Source organism: Cherax quadricarinatus, chromosome 48, assembly GCF_038502225.1.
Source record: "Cherax quadricarinatus isolate ZL_2023a chromosome 48, ASM3850222v1, whole genome shotgun sequence".
Lineage (NCBI taxonomy): Eukaryota > Metazoa > Arthropoda > Malacostraca > Decapoda > Parastacidae > Cherax > Cherax quadricarinatus.
In genome coordinates, this window is record NC_091339.1 from 13,903,571 (window position 1) to 13,910,070 (window position 6,500).

The window sequence follows — 6,500 nt, forward strand, 5'->3', positions numbered from 1 at the left end:
TGAAAAATGGACGAATACGCAAAGGGTTCGAACCCGGGCCTTCAGAGTAAAATAGCGTTGTCGTAAGAACCGAAGTATTCAACCTGTTTTCCAGGGTAAACTTTGGTGTAATTAATTGTATTCCATCAGAACCATGACAGTCACATAAAATGTGAAGAATGGAATTTTATTTACTTCAAGGGAAGTCTGGTTTGGTGCCGGTGAAGATCTTATGATTCCAGGAACTGGAGCTACTCCTCCCCTTTCCTGGATTGACTCTGAATCCCTCACTTACCTTATTCCACAGACTCTACACGATTCCTGCGTGTTTAGCTCTCTCCTGTGACTAGTAATTGATAATATGTTAATAATAAAGAACAATAATAATGTAGCAATGGGACCTACCATTATTATTCCTCGGTGATTTCATTAATTTTTGTTAATGTATGTTATTAGTTACACTCTTTAATAATTTAGTGTAACCTAACCTAAACAGCATATATGAAAATAAAAATGGATTCAGAATGTTAAGTACGAAGACCAACGTTAGGATTAGGAGGACAAGTTACACAGTTAATAAACATTATGACTTGTTTTAACATATATATATATATATATATATATATATATATATATATATATATATATATATATATATATATATATATATATATATATATATATGTCGTGCCGAATATGTAAAACTGGCCAATTAGCAAGAACTCATTTAAAATTAAGTCCTTTCTGAAATTTTCTCTTATACGTTTAAAGACATATTTTTTTCGTTAATGTTAATGCAAAAATTTTTAATTTTGCATCAAAAGCATCTTAGAAAACTTACCTAACCTTATTATAACAAGAGCAATTTATTTTACCCTAACCCAACTAAATATATTTTAAATACGTTTACAATAATTTAGTACTAAACAAACACAATCAAATATATTTTTTTCGTTAGGTTCAGAATGATTTTGGCGAAATTATTGCATACACAAATTTTCACTTGTCCTATATGGCAAGATGAGCGTTGCTATTTAAGCCAAGATCGCAAGTTCTACCTATTCGGCACGACATATATATATATATATATATATATATATATATATATATATATATATATATATATATATATATATATATATATATATATATTTGGGTATCTGAAAATAAATCAGATATCTCTTAACTTTTTAATGTGTTATTTCAGTATTATAATATATAATTAACATAAAGATAGCATTTAAAATTGCTAAGCTTCACTTTTATTGTTATTTATATTTATTCCATTATTACCAGATTTATTATGTCTATTTTTGTTTCTGTATACACTACTGTATCACATAAAACTTAATGACTGATTTCAGTCGTAATTTACATCTGAAAACAGTAATTTATTGGTCTTAAGTTGTAGTAGACGAAATTACTTCAAGTGGAAACTATTAGTGTGCTATAGTCGTTGTTTACAACAGAAAGTAATTAGTCCTCCATCATCCCCCCCTCCTTCCTCCATTCCCTTCCGGCTGGTTGTCTGATAATAGACAATTTACTGCGGGAAGAAATTAGTCCCCCATCCCCGATGGGTGTCTGTGATGATAATAGTCGTAATTTACAACAGGAAGCAATTAGTCCTCCTTGAACTTCTCCTCGTCCTCGTTTAGACAAAGCCTTGCTCTGTACCTGAATAAGACAATATGCGGCTTATGGCATTTACTGAAAAGAAATTTCGCCAACCAGGGATTGAGAAAATCCATGATGGATGAAATGATTCGGTAAACGAAGGTACTGAAGTGTTGCGCATGTGTTATTCATCAACTTGTCTTATAAGTGAATAGAGAATGTCTTTCCCTTTCTAGCCTAGCATAAATTATTTAAATTGTTGGTATATGTTTATATTGACAATTCAAGCCTTGTTCTGTTCACCTGTTAAGTTCCATCTCAACTTACTAGTTTACCACGAGTATTGTCTGGGACTCAGCTCCGGACACTCATCAGTACAGTCTTTCATTACAGCCTTGATGTCGGCGAAGGACTTGCCTCATTCCGCAGACGCTGTATAACCCCTACGGTTTTAGCGAATCACCATAAATATCACATAGATCTTACACACCTAAATGTGCAGTAAGATCACAAGAAACAGGTGATATTTTAATATGCAAAGTAATCACAGTAAAAAACGTTGAAATTTCAAGTGCTTTCGTGATTTCTCACGATTTTGTGAGAAACCACCAAAGTGCTTTGAGTTTGACTATTTTTCACTCTGGTTATTTTGCACACCAAGATTGTGTTTATTTGTGAATATACTAATTAAATACGCTGAGAATTTAGTTTTACCCCTCTTTCAGAATTCAAAATATTCTAGTCTGGTAGCATGCAGTTTATCCAAAGTTTAGGTCTTAGTCATATGCGGGTCTTAGTCATATGACCCGCAGCTTGAGTTTTTGGTCATCTGACCGAGGCCTTCCACTGGCTTACCTTTCAACCCCTTTAAAAAATATGGTTGTGATTATAACCTTTAGATTAACTAATTTATCCAACGATCTCTGCTAATGACGCGTAGTAAATGAAAGAATTAATTTTAACACTTTTAAACTTCCTCTGACATTGCTTGGAATCCTGGTATTAATTCCGGCCTCCTCATCACAAGGATAGTACTTGAAAAAAAGTTATTTGTCCAGATATTTTTGTTGAAAGTTCTACCATTAAACTGAGAACTTTCTTGCATCACACTATTCTCAACTGTACAGTCACACGTGTAGGATTTGCTCAGTTGGCCTTTGTAGAGAGGTGCCTTGATGCCCGCGAGGGACTCGTGATCTAAGTGAGGGTTTCCCAAAGTGGTCAGTATCGACCCCTAATGGTCGATGGTACTATCGAAGAGGTCGATGAATGGTTGGGGGGTCACAAAAGGGGTCAGTAAATGTCTGGGAACGTGCTTTGCGTTGTGTATCTGTGACTTCCTATCCTCCCCCTTGTCTCTCTCATCTCTCCAACCAAATATCAGCGCCCATGTTGACGCCCATCGGATGCATCCTTCTCATTAATGAAAAAGGGTATCTTAAATCTTATATTTTTCATAATTTAATTATTACCTATTTCTAATGCTATTATTATTATTATTATTATTATTATTATTATTATTATTTTTTATTATTGTTATTATTATTATTATTCATAGTATTATAAAATTACTATTTATTAAATTTCAAATAATAAATATTTGTGGGTCGATGAACCCTGGAACTTCATGAAAATATCGGTAAGTGGAAGAGTTTGAAGACCCCTGAATTCTAAGGAATTGGACCTGTCCTCCCTGGAATTTAATTCTCTCTTATTCTTCCCAGGTATAGTATGACTCCCTATGAGTTTAATCATAACAATCATAATCACAATCGTAATAATCAAAATGTTCCCTTGTATATTTATAGTCGACTTAATATCTTACAGTAATATACAAAAGATATATGAAAAATGTGGTGTTTGTGGTAATATAATGTCTGCATTTCTAGAGTGGCAGCTAGTGGGTAAAGGTAACTAGGAGAGTGCAGCTAGTGTTCTTAGGAGACACTTAAGCCCCCATTGTGCAACACTTGGGTATCTTTACTGTGGAAACGTTTCGCCCACCTGTTGGTCCTCTGAACCATTTATTTACTAGTTTCCATTACCTCTTGCGCTGAATAAGTACACGGATTTACCCTGTTCATACAGTAAAAAAAAATTCTTTGGGTAACCCTATATTGGTAATTGTAATAATGCTTCAACCTGTATGACCCTTGTGGGTTTAGCGTTTCGCTATGATTGTAATAATTATTTGTGTTTTTCTTTATCTTGATACGTTAGCAGCGTTATGGAAATCAATAAAAAATTGAAATGTCCCTAATATTCAACCAAAAAATTATGATCCTGTTATTCAACCCAAAATTGATAATGTCCCTATTATGTAATCCAAAGATTGATAATGTCCCTATTATTCAACCCAAAATTGATAATGTCCCTATTATGTAATCCAAAGATTGATAATGTCCCTATTATGTAATCCAAAGATTGATAATGTCCCTATTATTCAACCCAAAATTGATAATGTCCCTATTATGTAATCCAAAGATTGATAATGTCCCTATTATTCAACCAAAAATGTATGTCCCTAACATCAAGAAATGTTAATATATATCAGATTTATTCCGTTGAAAGGATGTACTCAACCTCGGTCGTGTACTGGTTGATTGGAGGTGATCTTAAATTAGTTCTGTAAATTGTTCGAGTGTTCTCGTGGAGGTGATTAAGACGCATGTGCAGCATTCAGGCATCTCTGCTCCCAGAAACGGCATCAGTGATATTCAGGTGTTGTACAGTACACGTTGCGTTCATCAACGTGTTCATATTGTTCAAGGTTCAGTGACCAGAGGTTTGGTATGTTATGGGTGGAAGAAGGATAGGTAGGTATGTAATGTGGAAAAAGTGTATACCATTAGAAAATGAAAACTGGAGTTTCCTTTCTTTGAATCAAACTTAATTTTTTCCCCTAAGCGACGTACGACTCCTGGAGGTTTTGCTGGAGTCGTACGTCGGTCTTTTCGGTGGGTCGCTCGTATTCTTAACGTCTTTATTTATTGGTTAATTCATCTTTTGTTTCGTTAGTTCGTTCGTCTGTGCGTTTGCTAATCCTCCTCAAGCCTCCCATCCGTTCGTCAAACTTCCCATCCGTTCGTCAAACCTCCCACCCGAGCGTCAAGCCTCCAGTCAATCCAGCAAACACTGTCAGTCCATCCGTCCATCATCACCTGTCTCTACCGTCACAGCTCGACCGAGACTAACAGTTGACATTTCATGCCTGAATAATTTGTTATGCAAATTCCCGCAGCATAAACGATGGCCTCTGTGTAGGCTTGGCAAAACATCACCGCGTGTGGAGGGGAAAAAAAAACAAAATTCGAGTGTAATTTATTTCTAACGTGACCCAGGGTAATATTACCATTTCTAACGAAACCCTGGTTAATACTATTTCTAACGAGGCCCTGAATATTATTACCATACCTAACGAGACCCTGGTTAATATTACCGTTTTTAATAGGTATAATAATATTTTCAGTTTTGAAAAAAGTGAAATTTTTCCTTTATATGATGGGTCTTTCATATATCTGGTTATTATTCACTATTGTTTACTGTATTTTCAGTTGAAACTGAGGACACACAATATATGTTAACACAAAATTAATGATTTTGTACTAAAGGAACCTTAGGATTACCTAACCTTATTATAACAAGCGCAATTTATTTTAGCCTAATCCAACTAAATATAATTTATATAAGTTTGTAATAATTTAGTAACGAGCACAATGAAATATATTTTTCCGTTAGATTCAGAATGAATTTTCCAAAATTATTGCATACACATTTTCGCTTGCCCTATTCAGCAAGAAGTGCATATATATATATATATATATATATATATATATATATATATATATATATATATATATATATATATATATATATATATATATATATATATATATTTTTTTTTTTTTTTTTTTTTCAACAAACCGGCCGTATCCCACCGAGGTGAGGTGGCCCAATAGGAAAAACTAAAGCTACTGGAGAGGCAATAGATAATATCCCATTACAGTGGAGAACCCATACATTAGTTGCAGCTGGATTCTTGTTCCTTCCTCCAAGGTTTTTCTTTATACCATCGTTCTGAGTTTAAAATTATGATTACTAGTTAACTACAAATAGAGGAAGGCTCTTGCAATTTCTGGGAAAGGAAGACTCTTATCCCAAATTTCTGAAGCCATTTCTTATTGTGTTTTCATTGTGATAATTTCAGAAAGCTTCTTCTGGTTGAGAGTTGGTTCGGTAACTTCATTTTTTTTTTTTTAAATTTTGTGGTATTCTTTATAGTAATGTAAGTTAAGTACTGTATGCCTCATTTGACCCTCTTGAAAGTTTAATCACTGATGTATCTTACGAAAATGATGATGGAAACAATAACAATTCATCATGATTTGTCACTGCCTTCTCTAATCCCTTTATATTTAACTGCATTATCAACTTACATCGCACTCTGCACTATTCCAATAGCGTGCACTGAGGCACAGGAGACTGGGGTTGTGGAATACAAGGATATCTCTCTTGGATCTTGCAGCGACCGAAACACGTCTAGTGTTATGATAATTATGTTCTCGGTCAGATGACCAAAAGCTCCAGCGTCGGGTCATCATATGACTAAGACCCCTCGTAAGATAACACTTGTCAGTTACTCGACGAACCTTTCCCAACCTTACCTAAGAGTTGTCGTGATGTCTGTAAAGGGCTGTTGATCGAACCTGAGTGCCTCATATTCCCCAAACTTTTTCGGGTATGACGCTTTCAAATGAACGTAATTACCATGGCTGCAAACCTGAAGATCAGCGACTGGGAAATTCAGACTCGGCAGTTTCCGTCTGAAGTACTATAATACAAGTCAGCATCTCGTGATTTTGAGAAGTTAACCCGGGTAAAAATTGGCATCATTAAGGTTCCAG